This window comes from Mesoplodon bidens, assembly GCF_964165515.1.
Source record: "Mesoplodon bidens genome assembly, chromosome: 5".
NCBI classification, from domain to species: Eukaryota; Metazoa; Chordata; class Mammalia; order Artiodactyla; family Ziphiidae; genus Mesoplodon; species Mesoplodon bidens.
The window spans coordinates 55,106,281-55,124,864 of record NC_138161.1 but is presented as its reverse complement, the minus strand read 5'-3'; the positions used below and the strand labels follow the sequence as shown (position 1 = coordinate 55,124,864).

General features: G+C 37.8%; 1 protein-coding gene across 11 annotated transcripts in view; it reads right to left on the bottom strand.

Annotated features, from left to right (window-relative positions):
* The window catches only part of BBX (BBX high mobility group box domain containing), a 290,971-nt gene that overhangs the window by 183,249 nt on the left and 89,138 nt on the right, over nucleotides 1-18,584 (bottom strand). For 2 of the 11 annotated variants that reach the window (XM_081235761.1, XM_081235756.1), the window contains exon 2: nucleotides 15,228-15,370. The exons of the other annotated variants lie outside the window; for them this stretch is intronic. The gene's annotated coding sequence lies outside the window, so the exon portion shown is untranslated. The remainder of the gene's footprint in view (nucleotides 1-15,227; nucleotides 15,371-18,584) is intronic. 11 annotated transcript variants of the gene reach the window in all.

Below are 18,584 nucleotides of genomic sequence, written 5' to 3'. Positions count from 1 at the left end.
TCTCTTGGATATTTATCCATCAATGGAGATGTTCAAACAGAAACTTTAGGAGTTACTGTATGGGCACTGAGGGCTGGTCGCTAAGCCTTAGAGTCTAAGATCCAAACATTTCAAGATTCTCTAGCTTTCTGAAATCAAAGCAAATAAAAGCTGGAAGCCATGAGGCTTGGAATCCATCATGCCCAACAGTCATGGTGCCCAGCAACCACAGCTCTATGCCCTTGATCCAAATGCCAAATGTGCTAGTGCAGTAACATACCAAAGGAAAGTTTAGGCTATATGCACTTTAAATCATAACGCATGTTAGTTATTAGTCAAACTGTTTAAGGAACTGGAAATTGATCTGATGCTAGTTTCTATTAAAAGTCTATGCAGATCTTTTCATAAAATCAAAAGATTTAATATTAATACAATTCAATCACCTACTAAGCTTACGTTCATATTGTTACACTGAATTCAAACCAGTTTAATATAAGAAATTAAAAATAAATATGAAGTACTATTATTTTCATAAAACTGCTCTTTGAAATCCAAAACTTTTTAGACATTCAAATCTATAAAAAAATTATTACAGTAATTGATATAATAAGGTTTTTAAATTTTATATATTAAGAAGACATAGCCACCAATAGTACAATTATACTCATCAACTTCACAAATATGAAAAAAATCTTCAGAGTAAAAATGACCAGATGGGTAAATCATTTAAGCACATGCCTTCTCAATGTGTATTTTTTAAATCATTATTTTATGAACATCCCAAAAGACTAGGCTACTAATTGTAAGAGAGCAAAGGATTTGTCAGACACTCACATTTGGCTAGGGATTTTATTTTTTAACTTGTATCTTACAGACTTAGGTCCACATTTTTATTTCATTATCTTATGAAATTTGCCTTTTGGCATATTTTTAGCTGAACTTGCAGGGTGGAGAATACACCCTGGCATTGAAGATCATGAGGTTAATATTTTGGTAGGATTAACATACCTTATAATTGACTTCCTAAGGGATTGTGCCATTGTTCCCCTGCCAGAGGACATTCCCTTTCAGTTAAAATTCCACTGTACAGATAACTACTTTGATATCTGCCTGGTGAGTTCTTTTTGCAATTGTACATTTTTATTGTGTGAACCCTTCTCTGAAGGTTATCCCAAACACCTGACATAAAGGCAAAAAACAAACTCCCGCAACCTTAACTTTAGAAATCATATTTCCTTAATAAAAATGAACTTTAAATTACAAGTAGATACACGTAAGACACTTCCACAAGCTGAAAAGCACTAACAAACAAGTAGAAACAAGCATTTCTAAGATGCCACAAAAGATTCCCACTAAGATCTGTAATTCCCACCAGCCAGCTCTTGATTGCCAATGCTTATGGAAGACAACTAGATTAAGTATGCTGAAAACCATTTTCAATTCACTTTGGAATACTGTCTTCCCATAAATGAATTTTCTTTTTTCTTTTTTTTTTTTTTTTGCGGTACGCGGGCCTCTCACTGTTGTGGCCTCTCCCGTTGCGGAGCACAGGCTCCGGACGCGCAGGCTCAGCGGCCATGGCTCACGGGCCCAGCTGCTCCACGGCATGTGGGATCCTCCCGGATGGGGGCACGAACCCGTGTCTCCTGCATTGGCAGGCGGACTCTCAACCACTGCGCCACCAGGGAAGCCCTGAATTTTCTTAAAGTGATAAAATATATGCAAAAATAATTTGAAAAGTTTTCAAATGTATAAAATTTTAAATAACAACTATAATTTTTTCTTGTAGCTAAAAGTAAAATCAATTTTACACTTCTTAAATACAGGTCAGAAAGATAGCAACTGGAGAGAAGTTAAGGAGTCTTTGGTAGCTAAGGAAAATTGATCTGATTGAAATGTCACCATGTTGCTATGGATAATCCACAAATAGCAAGACGAATGCATGCACTGGTAATATTTATACGCAAGAGACCTCCTACTAAAAAAGACAATGTCTTTAAAAACAAACCAGAACCCCCAAGCTTGTCTTAAATTATCAGCTTTTCCTTTTTCTTTTTTTTAAGCTAATTCTAAGCAAAAAGAATGCTTCCAGCCCAAATGTGCAAGAATAAAACTTACACTACATACCAAACACAATGCTTAATTCAAATCTTCTAGATACCCTAAACCAGAAGACTTACTTGAAATTTTGATCTTTTTCCTAACACTTAACCTTCTCCCACCATACAGATATTCTATGGTAATTTTCTTCTTCTTCCTTTTAACCTAAATATCTTCACTGTTTTCATGCAAGTAGTTTACTATCATGACTGCCTGCCCGGGGCACTTTATGAGGTAGATGTGATTAGGCAACAGTCAGATGTGCTGAGTGAAATGGGGGAAGAGCCCAAAATGAGCCCATGGGCTTGGAGGCCTGGGCAGAGGGACAAGGTGATATTGCCCTACTGTGGTGGAAAAGCAGGGCGTCCTGCTGGTTAGGGCAGAGGAGATCGCAGAACAGTTTCCTCTAGTCGGCAGAGACCCAGTTGTGACCTCTTTGTTACATGGAGTGAACCAGAAAAAAGTGGAGGAGACAGCAGGATTTGTGAGTCATCCCAACACACACAGGCTAAACCTATGGTTGAGAAGTGTCATCCAGGGTCCTCACCTCCGAAGAATGGGGAGGACAGGGGCCCCAGGACTGAAATCTCAGGGAACCTTCACAGCCTGCCTTTCGACATTTCCCTCATCACTTTGAGAACAGTCAGGAAAGAAGCATGAGGGCTCATTACCCATGACTGACACTGCTGAGTATTTTGAAAAGTTGGTGTGACCTGTTGTCTGGGGGGCCTGCTGATCCTGAAGTCCCCTTTCCCTACAGCACCCTACAGCCTGCCAGTAGCATAAATTGCTCTTCCACGACTTTTCCTTATGTTTACAATCCCTAAGCATTGCAAAAAAGATCTCTACATGCCAAAGCCTATTTCACTCACAGAATTACCAGACCATATCCTATTTTCTGTTAGAACTGGCTTAAAAGTGAAAAGATAAACTAACTACTTTAGTGGGTAACAGAAATGACAAACTCATTAGGATGAGGCAAACCCTATCTGAAAATCTAGAATCACTTTCCCCACTCCTTACCCCAGAAATTTAAGTGGTTCAATTCAAATTAATGGAGGCAATGTCAGCAACCAAAATAACCCCAAGTTTGGTTTTTTTCTTCGGGGGTAAGTTGAGGGTGAGGAAAGAACATATTCAAATATAAAGAGTAGCTGTATTTACTCTGAGACATTTGTTTAACTAATCAGAACTTGAAGGGGCCTCAAAAAGTTTCCACAATGCAGCTTCCTTTTGAGTCAATCACTCTCAACCCAGAAAACAAAACACAATCACAGGAGACATTTTTAAAAATGCAGAGGCCCAGGCACTTCCTATCCTGAAACCACTAAAATGAGAATAAAACCACTTAAATGAGAATAATCAGTGAGGATGCCTGTGGTGGCTTTTAAAAAAACAAATCATTCCATACAGTGCCTCAAAAACATGTGCATAATTAGTACTAATTTAGGGACTACTACCTTGCATGATTTTTTGTATTTATATTTTGGTATTCATATTTTGGGGGATTTATATATTCATAGACCCTGGATAGTTTTCAAATGAACAGGTTTAGAAGTTATTTGGTTTTTACTTTGTTTAATTTTGGTTTCGGCTTGTTTCCCCCTCATTAGCAATTAATTAGCATTACAACTTCCTTTATGAAGAGAAGGTGCTAAGGGACAAAGCTACTGAATAACTGGGGAGCTTAGCTACTCACATCACCCAAAACACACAGCCTCAGCTCTGCAAGCTCAGCACAAAGAGACCCACATCTTAACAGGAGAAAAAAATGCTTAACTACCCTAGAAATTGCAGGCTTCCCCAAGTTCAGATCAAATATTTAAAAAGGAAACATTTCACAATTATAAATAAATCAAAACACTTCTTTCAAGCTGGAGAGATCAAGGAAGTAAAAATGCTGTTTTTGAGGAACATGGTAGTTTCCTATCTAGAATTTTTCTAGACAAAAAGAGTCTACCTTCAGGTACTGACACCTGTTATAAGAGTTTCTAATTTCTCAATTTTTTAAGTTCTCATTTTACTTTAATACTGGAAAATAAACCCTGAAGCTCAGGTTTCAGTGCATAACAATGTAAACTACACATCTGGATCAAAGAAATGCTAATATCAAATATAAAGACTCTAAAAATCTGTGATTGCCAATTATTTGATGTCACATCTACTTTTGTTTTTGGTTCAATTTTCAAAATGTCTCCTAATGTTCTGTGAATTTTATTAACTATGTCACAGCATTCACTGACATAACTGAAAGTTCGTTAAACTAAATGGAAATAATCTCAATGAACCCTAAAATAAGATGCTTCCTCACATAAAAATAGTACATATAGGAGAGAAAGATGAGAAAAAATTATTTAATCTATCTCAACCTCTTTGTTTACTGAGGGGATTTCAAGTGACTAGTTTTATATTTTGATATCAGAGTTGGGAGATATTTTACTTATGAAGAAATTCTATGTTTTATTTTCATTCCAACATAAGAAAAAGGAGGAAGCAAACACCTATTAAATACACTTTACTTGCACACGCACACATTTTTCATTTATAACCAGCAAGTATTTAATTCAATATCTTTACTAAATAATGAGTCCTTTAAATCTTTCTGTACTGTTTAAAATTGTTGCAGTGAGCATTTTTATCTTTTAATATAATTTTTTTAAATATGGAGCCCTCCAGTGGCCAAATATTTGTTACCATTGAAAGAAAACCATTAAATAAGAGAGTTCTCGTCATGCTTTTTCACAACAAACAGAAATAACCATTGTACATTCTTGTTATTTATCATTTTCTAAATAATTTAGTAAATGTCCTCCTCAAAATAAGCCATACTTATATCATCATCAACGGTAAGTTATAGTGCACGTAGAAAAGAAGAAAATATTTTGAACCTGTTTAACCTTAGAGAAAGTAGAACTTAAGTAATATTCAATCACATACAAAAATGCATGCATCAGATTTAAAATACACTATTTTTCCTCCATGAGCACGTGCTAGGTGGTAATAAAATTAAGTGAGTTCACTGTGAGTCAAAATTCTTGCTTATAGCATTTATCAATATTCTTGCCTCAAACTCTAATCACCCTAGCTTCTAAACAAATTAACAATTACAGGAACAGTTTGAAGACTTTCCTCATCAGAATTCTCTCTTCCATAAAGACGCATAAAGCTTCCTCTGCATTTGGGAAACATCTAGAAACTGATTTCTATTGATCGAGACCGGCAATGAAAAACACACTAATCAAACAGGTATTGCATGGGGTACCTACTAGCTTCCAGAAGCTTCACTGGGATAATCTCATTTAATAGTTAAAATAACCCTATAAGATAAACTCTCGGCCAGTCTCCGAGATGCCCCCCCGCCCCGCCTCCTAGAAGTCCCCGTCCACACTGAATAGGGAACACCTGTGTAACCAACAGGGTACTGCAGAAATCAAAGAGAATTCTGAGGCTGGGTCACACAGAAAACACTGTGACTTCTGCCTTAATGGCTCTTCAACTCCTTGCTCTGGGGGATGCAAAATCATGAGGACACTCTGTAAGTCCTAAGAAAAGGTCCATGTGACTGGGAAGCTCATGAGCCCTCCTGCCAACCAGACACAATCTAGCGAGGCCTGTGAGTGAACCATCTTAAAGTAATCCACCACCCCAGGCAAGGCTTCACAGGAACCCTGCCCAGAGTCACCCAGCTAAGCCACTCCCAAATTCCTGACCCACAGAAGCTGTGAGATAATAAACGTTTTAAGTTTCATGTCAATCTGTTATACTTCCATAGGTAACTAATACAGACTGATGCTTCTACTGTCTCCATTTTACAGAAGAGCCTGGGAGTGTTTAAAACTTTAAATATATCTAGGAAGAGGGATATTTTTCTTTCTGTAGAGCTTTTCTACCTCTGTGTTATTATTTGGCCATTTCCCCAAAATATTTAACTTGTAATAGTCTGGATTTTCAAATCACCCATATAGAACATTTCTTCTAGCTTTGCTTATTAAATAGGTTAGCATCCCTAAACTCAAAAAAAACTTTTTAATTCTTCACAGAAAATAAAAGTATTGATTATATAATATGTAGCCTATTTTACTAATGATTATGTCTCAGCTTGTATTCTAAATACGTAATACGGCTTATGTATAAGTAAAAATCCCCTTTTCTTATAATTTGCCTCTGTAGCTCAAGAACTAAGGCTGCTAACACAGCACATACAATTTGACTTAATTTATCTAAATGCACAGTTGTAAATGGTGGATAAAAAGCACCTATTATATGCCAGAAGCTATTCTAAATGCTATTAAATATTAACCATTTAATCCTCACATCAACCTAGGAGGTAGGTACTATTACCCCCATTTTATAGACATATAGAGGTAAGGAAAGGTTAAGGAACTTTCTCAAAAACACACATAATCAACGGCAGAGCCACGACTGAACCCCGGCAGCAGTCTGGCTTCTGATCCTATGCTCTTAACCATGAGCCTATACTGGTTCTCCTAATCTCTATTTATTTCACAAAGTACTATGGGTAGGAGAAAGACCATGTGCTTTGGAATTAGAGTTATTAAGCCCCTTACATCTGTATGATTTAACCATTCTAAATCCGTTTTTCTCATGTGCATAATGGGGATAAATGGGTTACATTTTTATTTTTATGAATATTAAATAAAAACATGAATAAAAAACACCCTGTATAATGCTGACCCATAATCAATATCTATTCGTGTTTTATCTTTTCCCCAAAAGCAGATTTCTTATTAATGCCAATGAAGCTTAAGCTTCAGAGTCCTTCACTTTCTCAGCCCAAACCAAGAACAATGTGCCTAATTTCATATTCATAACTCGTCTTCCTCTTCTTAAAGAGGGCCTCCAAATCGTATGACCCTCAGACACCAACAAAACCTGGACCTACCTCTGCTCTTTCCATTAATTATTTCAACACTAAAGCAAGCCCAATGGGTTCCAGTCTGGGTAAGAGGGAGTAAATATACTCCACCTTGTCTGTCCCACTAAATGTAGCTATAAAACCTGGACGGAATATATGCCACAGCTATTTAAGTAGCAGGAAAATAATGGAAGAACAACAAATTCTTAAGTACCATCTTCTCCATTCTCTCATGTGCTGGACTTCTAGCATTTCTGTGGTAGCAGAGAGAGGCAGCAAAAACAGGAACCAACAGGAACAAAAAATCTGAATAAGGGGAACCTTCATCTCTGATTGGTTCCAAGAGGGTGGGGCAAACCGACCTCTTTATCCTCCCACCACTTACTCCCAGACACGGGTACAATCATGGGACGTGCAGAGTAGACCATGGTAACTAAAGCCCCAGATTTCCAACCAGAGAAGCAAAATGAAAAGTGGGGAACTTCCCTGGCAGTCCAGTGGTTAAGACTTCACCTTCCAATGCCAGGGGTGCAGGTTCAATCCCTGGTCAGGGAGATAAGACCCCACATGCCTCAGGGCCAAAAAACCAAAACATAAAACAGAAGCAATATTGTAACAAATTCAATAAAGACTTAAAAAAAAATGAAAGTGGGAGATGGTAAAGAGGAGTTCTTTATTAACTCTTGGTCTCATCCCAAGCTACACATGCATGGATCTGATCCTAAGCAGTACACAAGGACATTGAGAAATGAACTACTGGATAGAGCACGGCTCAATTCTCAGATTGGCCACTGGGTGGCAGATAAGGAGACAAATCCAAATAACACAGAAAAGGCTTTAAAAACAGAACTGACCTAGAAAACAATTCACAGATATCCAGCTTGAACTTGAATCCTGAACTTAACTGAATCAATTTCCTACTAAAACTAAAATATCACAATTTTCCATAGACTTTATAAAAAACCCAGAGTCTCATAACAATCAAAATGTCCACGATAAAACCCAAAGTCTGTCAGCATATGAAAAAATAAGAAAAATCTCAACTTGCATAGGAAAAGATCATCAGCAGACCCCAATTCTGAAACAATGCAGATGTCAAAATTATTTGACAAAGATTTTTAAAATCCTCCAACAAATGAAGGCAAACACTCTTGAAGATGACAAAAAAACAAAAACAAAAACAAAGGACTTAAAGGTGGTACAGTGCTCTGGAGAAGTTTGGATATTCCTCATATAAATATGTGCTTATGATATAAACATGCAATCCTACTTACTCCTAGGTATTAACCCAGGAGAAATCAATGCATACGTTCACACAAAAATCTCTACAAGGGCTTCCCTGGTGGCGTAGTGGTTGAGCGTCCGCCTGCCGATGAAGGGGACACGGGTTTGTGCCCCGGTCCGGGAAGATCCCACATGCCGCGGACCGGCTGGGCCCGTGAGCCATGGCCGCTGAGCCTGCGCGGCCGGAGCCTGTGCTGCACAATGGGAGAGGCCACAACAGTGAGAGGCCCATGTACCGCAAAAAAAAAAAAAAAAATTTCTACATGAATGCTTATGGTGGCTTTATTCATGATTGCCACAAATTGGAAACAAACTGATGGGTAAATAGATGAACTCTAATACATATATAATGGAATACCACTCAGCAGAAAAAAAGAATGAGCTATTGATGTAACAACTTGGGTGAACCTCAGGTACTACAGTAAGTGAAAAAAGCCAGTCTCAAAAGATTCAATTTGTATCACATGCTCCAAAAGACAAAACTATTTTAATGAAGAAAAAAGTGTTGGCAGGAGTTGGGGTTGGGAGAAGGGTATGACTACAAATAACATAAGAAAAGTTGGAGGGGGAGGAGTGGAACTTTATAAATGTGAACATTGAACTGTACATAAAATCTATTCATGTTTTAAATAAATAGAGTTATATACACCAAAAGCCAATTTTATTGCCAGTTAATCTAAAAAGTGTATTAAACAAAAAGTTTTAAGCCCAAAGTTTAAAAAAAATAATAAATTGCTGGAGTATTTATGAATAAAAGCATTTGTAAGAGATGAGTAGTATCAATTTACTGATTGAAAGGACATCTGGCCCATTGCACTAAAACCCAGTGGAATCAACTAAACAGCATCAGAACTGAAAATGACTTAGAAAGGTGTAACCTTACCCAATATGCTTCCTGTTCTATTGTATACACAAAACCAAGACCAAAATAGCACATGGAACGAAAATCAGAAACACTGTTTCACTGTCAGTTACCAGGCATCAACTCAGGCCTTTAAACTGAAGGATATCCAAATTACCTGAGGTAAGAATCTCTCTGTCTTTGGAAGACCCATTCCAATGTTAATAATTCCACCTGGAAATTCCAAGTTATGTTCTCCATAATACCATCTTTGCAGTGTTTTCATCTTCTCTACCACATTAAGAAACAGGTGAGGAAATTTTACTTCCAGAAAGGTGGTACAAACATACTTATCCCTAATGCTCTCACTAAATACAACTAAAAACACTAGACACTACATATCAAACAATCATAAGACTCTGAAAGGAGGGAAAAAAGGCAAGCTAGCTAGGGACTTCACGACCCAGGGAGCAACACAGTTTTGAGATCCCTGGCTCTTCTTTTCATCCTGTATGTCCTAGACTTGGAACTGAAGAAGCCAGCAACCCAGAAATGCCAATGAGGCACAGACCAAAAAGTCCCAACAAAGGTCAGCTCTCTCCAGCCAAAGGACCAGGAAAGACTAGCAAGACAGAAAATTTTTAGACAATAACTGTACTACCTGAGACAAACATGACAGAAAAAACTATGGTCCCCAACACCCACAATGGAGTAGTGTCATAGAAGGATGGGTAGGGAGGTGGGATTTTCATCCTATCAGACAGTAACAAGTCCAAGTCCTCCCTCTCCCCTTCCATATAGAGAGTCAATGGAAATCATGTGCAGACATAAACTTCCATCTCCCACCTAGCAGTAATAATGTTTCCCTCTCTTTCCCCACTTGGGTGGTATCAGAAGAGGCCTAGTGAAGACACATCAGGATTTTGACCACTGCCCAGCTGTAAAGAGTCCACCACTGACCCTGACCCTTGGTGTCAGTGGAGGCCATGCGTAAAGCAGTAATGAGACACTCCTGACCCTTCCAGCTGCAGTGGTATCCTCAGAGGCCTAGTGACGAATGGGACCTCCCACCTCTGCCCGGAAGCACCAAGGAGTCCCTCTCTACCTTGGATGTCAACAGAGGCCAAGTGGGGACTAGATTTCTCTTTCAACCTGGCAGTAATAAGATGGTGCCATTCCTTCCCCCTGCTACAGTAGTGTCAGAGGAAGTCAGCTAAAACAGGAGGTTTATGTAAGATCCAAAGATTCACAAGATAATGCCCAAAATATCCAGGTTTCAATTGAAAGTCACTTCACCTACCAAAAGCAAGACTGTCTCAACTTGAATGAAAAAAAACAATTAACAGATGATAAATTAAAGATGAGGTGTTAAAATTATCTGACAAAGATTTTGAAGCAGCCATTATTAAAAAAATGTTTCAGTGAGCAGCTGCAAACATACCTGAAACAAATGAAAACATAATGTCTCAGCAAATAAATAGAAGATATAAAAAAGAACCAAATGGAAATTTTGGAACTGAGAATCACAATAACCAAAATTTAAAACTTAAAGAATGGGCACAAAGGCAGAGTGGAGGGGACAGAGGAAAGAATCAGTGAATTAGAAAAGAAAACAATAGATATTACGCAACTGGAACAAAAGAAAGAAAAATTTCTAAAAATTGTAAACAGAGCCTCAGGGATCTATGAAACAATAACAAAAGTTTAAAATCCATGTTATTGCAATCCAGGAAGGAAGGACAAAAAAGGGCAAGGCTGAGAAAGTGCTCAAGCAAATAATGGTTGAAAACTTTCCAAATCTGGCAAGCAACATATACCAAGATACATCATAATCAAACTAGAAACCATGGAGATGAGAAGGCAGTGGCAATTTTTCAAGTGCTTAAAGAACAGAACTGTCAGCCAAGAATCCTATACCCAGTGAAAGTACCCCTCAGGAAGGATGAAAATAAAGACATTATTGGATGAAGGAAAACTCAAGAGAATTTTCACCAACAGACCTAACCAAAAAGAGCAGCTAAAGAAATTTAATAAACAAAAAGGAAAAAACAAAAGAAGGAACCTCAGAATATAAAGAAGAAAAAAGAACATAAGCAAAAATATGGGTAAATACAATATGCTTTCCTTCTTCTCTTGACTTTTCTAAATTATTTTTGATGGTTTTAACAAATTATAAGTGTCTAACACAGTTCTAAATGTATGTAAAGTATTTAAGACATTTATTATAAATGTAGGAAGTAAAGGGGCATAAAGAAAGTGGAAGTAAATGTACTAACTAAAAAGCCAGATTGGCAGTGGGTTAAAAAACATGATCTAACTATATGCTACAAAAAACTCACTTCAAATATAGTGACAAAGGTAGGTCAAAGTAAAAGAATGTAAATGGCGTATCCTGCAAACATTAATCAAAATAAAGCAAGAATGCTATATTAATCAGAAAAGTAGACTTCAAAGAAAATCACCAGACACAGGGAGAGGGACATTAAGGGCCTCATGATAAAAGGGTCATACCACCAAGAAGACAGAGCAATCCTATAATATGTATGTACTAATAACAGATCTATAAAATATGTAAAATAAAAACCTATTGAACTGATATGAGAGTGTGAGACGTCAACAAACCTCTCTCAGGAATTGACTGAATGACTAGAGAGAAAATCAGAAAGAATACTCAAGATCTCAACAACATCATCAAACTACAGGATCTAATCAACATTTATAGAATACTTGACCCAACAACAGCAGAACACACATTCTTTTTCAAGTGCCCAAGGAATACATACCAAGACTATATTCTAGGTTATAAAACAAGTTCATCAACAAATTTAAAGAAATTAAAATCTTAGGAGTGTGTTCTCTGATCACAATAGAATCAAATTAGAAGTCATTAACAGAAAGATAACACGAAAACTCCTTAACGCTTGAAAACTAACAATATACTTATACATAATCCATGAATCAAAAGTCTCAAGGGAAATTTTTTAAAAACACATTGAACTGAAGGAAAATGAAAATACAGCCTAACAAAATCTGTGGAAACTAGCAAAAGCAGTGCTGAGAGGGGAGTCTGTAGCACTCAATGCTTTCTCTTGGAAAAGAAAATCTTCCAAATCAGTAATTTAAACTCCCACCTCAAGAACCTTGAAAAAGATCCAAATAAACCCAAACAAGTAGAAATTAAGGAAATAATAAAGAGAAGAAAACAATGAAATTAAAAATAGAAAAATGATTTTGGTATTACCTTGATACCAAAACCAGACAAAGATGGTACCAAAAAGGAAAACTATACAACAATATCTCTCATTAGCACCGATGCAAGAATCCTTAACAAAATATTAGCAAATAGAATTCAACAATATATAAAAAGAATTACATAGCATAACCAGAGATTTATTTCAGGACTGCAAGGATAGTTCCATATTCAAAAAATTAATTAATATAATCCACCACATTAACTGGTAAAAAGAGAAATATCATATGATCATATCAATTGATTCAGAAAAAGTACTCAACAAAATTCAACATCCATTCATGATAAAAATTTTCAGTAAGAGGAACTGAGGAAAATTTCTTCCATTTGTTGAAGAGCATCTAAAAATAATGTATAGCTAACATTATAACACTAAAATATTGAATGCCTTTTTCCTAAGATCAGGAACAACGCAAAAATATCCACTCTCATTACTCTTATTATTAGTGCTGGTAGTTCTGCCAGTACAGTTAATCAAGGAAAGGAATAAAAGGCATATAATCCTGAAAAGAAGAAATAAAACCATCCCTATTTGCAGATGACATGATTGTCTATATGGAAAATTCCAAGGAATCTATAAAAACAATTTCTAAAATGAGTATGTGAACTTATAAGGTCATAACTTAAACATACAAAAAATCAATTATATTTTTATTTATGAGCAATGAACATATGGCCATCAAAATTAACGTTTTTATATACTAGAAGTAAACATGTAGACACCAAAATTAAAAATACAATAAATACCATTGGACTTCCCTGGCGGTCCAGTGGTTAAGACTCTGTGCTTCTAATGCAGGGGGCATGGGTTCTATCCCTGGCCAAGGAACTAAGATCCCACATGCCGCATGGCATGGCCAAAAAACTAAATAAAAATAAAAATGTAATACCATGTACAGTAGTTTTTAAAATGGACTAATTAATTGTAAATCTAATAAAAACATGCCCAACACATGGATGCTGAAAAGTACAAAATGCTGATGAAAAAAAATCAAAGATCTAAATAAATGAAGAGATACACTGTGTTCAAGAAATGGAAGACTAAACATAATAAAAATGTAAATTCTCCCCAAACTGATATACAGATTTAACACAATTCCTTTAAAAAAAAGTTCCCAGCAAGATTTTTGAAGATGCAGTAGATAGAGACAAGATTAGTCTAGACTTTATACAGAAAGACAAGCAACTAGAATAGCTAAAACAATTTTGAAAAAGAAGAATGAAATCAGTCTATCTGATTTCAAGACCTAATATATAGCTACAGTAACAATTAAGAATGCATGATAGGGCTTCCCTGGTGGCTCAGTGGTTGAGAGTCCGCCTGCCGATGCAGGGGACACGGATTTGTGCCCCGGTCCAGGAAGATCCCACATGCCACGGAGCGGCTAGGCCCGTGAGCCGTGGCCGCTGAGCCTGCGCGTCTGGAGCCTGTGCTCCGCAACGGGAGAGGCCACAACAGTGAGAGGCCCGCATACCGCAAAAAAAAAAGAATGCATGATATTGCTGGAGGAGCAGACACAATAGATCAATGGAACAGAATAGAGAACCAGAAATAGACCCATATAAGTATGCCTATCTTATTTTTGACCAAGGCACAAAAGCAACTCAGTAGAGGAAGGTTAGCTTTCAAACCAATGGTGCTGGAGCAACTGGACATCCATAGGTCCATCCAAAGGACCTCAACCTAAGAAACACATCTTATACAAACATTAACTCACAATGAATCATGAACTTAAATGTCAAACACAAAACTATAAAGAGAAAAAGAGAGAAAAAAAAAGTCTTCAGAATGTAGGGCTAGGTAAAGAGTTCTTGGACTTGGACTTGACACCAAAAACATAATCCATAAAAGGAAAAAGTGATAAATTGAACTCCAACAAAATTCAAAACTTTTGCTCTGCCAAAAACCCTATAAAGAAGATGAAAAGGTAAGATATAGATTGGGAAAAAATACATGCCAACCACATATCTGACAACTATTATCTAGAATACATAAAGAACTCTCAAAACACAACAGTAAAAAAAACAAACAATCCAATTAGAAAATGAGCAAAATTAATGAAAAGACATTTTACCACAGAATATACAGTTGACCCTTAAACAACACAGGGGTTAGGGGTGCCAACCCCCTCTCCCCATCACACAATCAAAAATTGTGTGTGACTTTACTGTAGACCCTCCGTGGTTTCAACCAACCATAGATCGTGTAGTACTGTGTTAACATATTTACTGAAAAAACTCCATGCTTCATTGGACCTGCACAGTTCAAACCCATATTAAGAGTCAACTGTATTGATACACACAACTTGCATGAGTCTCCAGAGAATTATGCTGAATGGAAAAAAGTCAATCTCAAAAGACTACGTACCATACAACCTTATTTCTATAACATTCCTAAAGTGACAAAATTACAAAAATGGGAAACAGATTAGCGGTTGCAAGCAATTATAAAGGGGGAGAGGGCAAGAGGGAAGTGGATGTGACAATAAAAAAGGCAACATGAGGGATCCTCGAGGTGATGGAAACGTTCTACATATTGTCTGTATATATGCTGATACTCTGGCTGTGATATTTTACCATAGTTTTGCAAAAAGTTATCACTGGGGGGAACATGAATAAAAGGTACATGGGATCTCTCCGTATAATTTTTGATAACTGCACATGAATTGACAATTATCTTGAAATTAAAAGTTGAGTTAAAAAACTATAAAGCAATACTGATTCAACAACAACAACAGCAAACAAAAAGCAGGTGAGAAGTGTGTACTTCTTTATGTTCTCATTCCTTGGGTTAAGAGTCTCCTTGCAAGGCCCTGGACTAGGATTACCAAGTCAAATTTACTCTCACTCTACATTCCTCCTTAGCTAACATCATTCATTCTGCAGGTTTCAATTACCTTATGCCATTCCTCTCTTCAGAAGTCCAGCCAACAGATCTGCTTCTCTTGGGGCTGTCCCTGTTTCGGTAGTTGTCACTATGTCATCAATGCATCAGATGTTACTGTTAATGTGTGGTTCCCTCTGTCTCACTCTCACACATCTAGTCAATCATAAAAACCATTAATTCAAGTTTCTAAATACACGGTAAATCAGTCCATTTCTTCTCATCTTCACTGCCACCTCCTGGTCTAAGCTACGACTATAACAATCTCTTGACTGACTTCTTCATCCCCATTTGTGCCTCCCTCCAAAGCATCCCTCCTGTAGCAACCAAACTGATCTTTACAAAACATAAATACAAACCCCTCACTCTCTAGCCAAAAATCTTTCAGTGCTATCCACTGTGCTTGCAGTAATCTCATCAAAGCACACAAGGTACCACATATTCTGGCTTCCACCTCAATGATTCCACCCTTCTCGCTCTTTTCTAAAATCCAGTCATACTATTCTTCTAGTTTCTCCTAGACATCCTGCTCTTTCTCACCTCAGGGCCTCTGCATTCCCTCCCACCACTCCCAGCCCAATCTACCTAATTTTCTACTCATCAGATCTTATCTATCACTTCCTCCAAGACAGGTTTTCCTGAACCCTCAGATGAGGATAGGTCCCTTATTGAATAATGAAAGAGATACCTATACAGTGCTGTACAACTTCAAATAAATCTAATTAAAGTGTTTTAATAAAAAGAATCAAATAATTCTAAGATTCATATTCTATATCTAATTCTATATCTAAGGTATAAATAATATATTTCAATTCACAAGTCATACATATTTGCTTTGGTGATTTATTTAGGTTAATTTAGATCTACTTGATAAAGACACTTAACATCCATTTTCTTTGTAACTTTCTAAATATGAAATACAATAATAATAACAATACAATAATAATAATTCTCCTAGTAAGAAGCTTTGTCGTTCATAGTCAAATCTGTGACCGTGATCTCAGATTTCTAGCCTGCAGAACTGTGAGAAATAAATGTTTGTTGTTTACAAGCCACCCAGTCTGTGATACTTTGCCATAGCACCTTGAATTGACTAAGACAGAAACTTGGTACTCAAAGTGTGGTGCTGCTATAACAAATACCTAAAAATGTGAAGTGACTTTGGAACTGAGAGTAATGGGTAGAGGCTGGAAGAGTTTTGAAGTACATGCTAGAAAAAGCTTACTTTACAGTGAATAGACCATTAAAAGCTATTCTAGTGAGGGCTCAAAAGAAGAAGAGCTGCAGAGAAAGCCTCAGTCTTCCTAAAGAACACCTAAGTGGCCTTGAACAGAATATTGGTGGAAAGATGGACAGTGAAGGCCATTCTGATGAGGTCTCCGATGGAAATGAGGAACATGTTATTGGAAACTGAAGGAAAGGCAATCCTCGTTAAAAAGCAGCAAAGAACGTGGCTAAACTGCGCTCATGTCCTAGTATTTTGTGGAAAATAGAACTTGTGGTTCTATCTTGTGCAAGATGGAAATATCCAACAAAACTGGCTATTTGGCTGAACCTTTTTCTAAGCAAAGTGTTGAAGGTACCATCTGGCTTCCCTCGAATGTTATAGTAAAACGTGAAGAAGAAAGAGATGACTTAAAGAAAGAATTTGTAATCAAAAGGGAAGCAGAAATTTAAAATTTGGGAAACTCTCAGCTTATCCATATTACAAAAAATAAGCAAGCACGTTTGGGAGAGACCACTAAGGGTGTGGCCAAAAGACCTTTTGATGAGATGAGTATGCGTATGAACCAGGGATTTAATCAGCCACCCCAGCAAGAAAACTGCAATTTGAACTCGAGGGGAAGGAGACAGGAACAAATGAAGGTTGGCTGTCAGACTTCTTGAAATTCACAGAAGGGAACCATAGAGCTATTCTGCTTCAAACGTGTGATATTCAGCACAAGGTAATTCAGAGATCATCAGGGCTTTCGGCTCAGTTTCAGAAGTGGGGAGGGCATAACCTGGGTTTCAACAGGCCAGAAGACTCCCATCCAAAGCCATGGGAGACAGACCCCTCCCCAGCAGAGCTGTGGGGAAGTGGCTTTCTTCATCTAGATTTCAAGGGAAGGAGTCACTTGGAGCTAGAGGCACAAGACCCAAGCAGAAGGCACCAGGGCAAGGGCAAGGCCACCACAGAGACCTCCACTAGGGCAGTGCCGAGCAGAGCTGTGAGGGTGGGGCTGCAGGTCCCTACAACTCCAAACCAGCAGAGCCACAGGTGTACCATTCCCGCCCGGGAGAGAGGCTGCGGGACTGCACCCAGCAAAGCCCTGGGGGCAGGGACGCTCTAGCGTGTCCAGAAAGTGGGGCTCCTGCCCCAGTGGGCCTGGCAGGCAGAGCATCAAGTTAAAGAAGATTATTCTTGAGCCTTAAGATTTGACGCCGTTCTGACTCACTTAGGAACTATCACCCCCTTGTTTCCTATTTCTCCTTCTTAGAATGGGAGTGTTTAACGCTATGCGTGTACTACCATTACAATCTGGAAGCACATAATTTGTTTGACTTCACAGGTTCACAGCTAAAGGGGAATTTGTCTCAGGATGAACCATCCCTTGAGTCTTACCCATACCTGATACAGATGATATTTAGATGAGACTTTTGAGTCAATCCTGGAACCAGTTAAGATGCTGGGGCTACTGGGATGGTGTGAGTGCCTTCTGCACGTAACAAGTTCATGAATTCTGGGGGGCCGGCAGCAGGATGCTCTGGTCTAAATGCTTCTGTCCCGCCCCCGCAAATACATGTGTTGAAATCCTAATACCCAACGTGATAGTATTAGGAGGTGGGGCGTTTGTAAGGTGCTTAGGTCATGAGGACGGAGTCTGCATGAACGGGATTACTGCCCTTTAATTGGCCATTCTGTCATGTGAGGATATAAGAAGTCTGGGATCCAAAAGAGGGCCTTCACCTGGCCAGGCTGACACCCTGATCTCAGGCTTCCAACCTCCAGGACTATGAGAAATAAATGTTTTTTTGTTTATAAGCCACCCAGTCTGTGGTAGTTTGTTATAGCAACCTGAACAGACTAAGACAGACTTACTCATTATGAATAATTTAGCAACCAGTGCACTATTTCCTTACAATTTTTCTTTGCCATTTTATGGGCTTTAAGGGCAACTTCATACACACACACACACACACACACACACACACACACACTGTTAGAGGTGTTAAGTTTACTGTGCAAAAAGCAACACGTGCTTTGTAAATAAATACTAAAAATTGAACTTAAAGTTTAGGTTTCTTTCTAAAGTATTCTTTCTAAAGTTTGATAAGTTCGACTTAGTTTCTTAATGATAAAAACAATAACACCAGAAAAAAACATAGG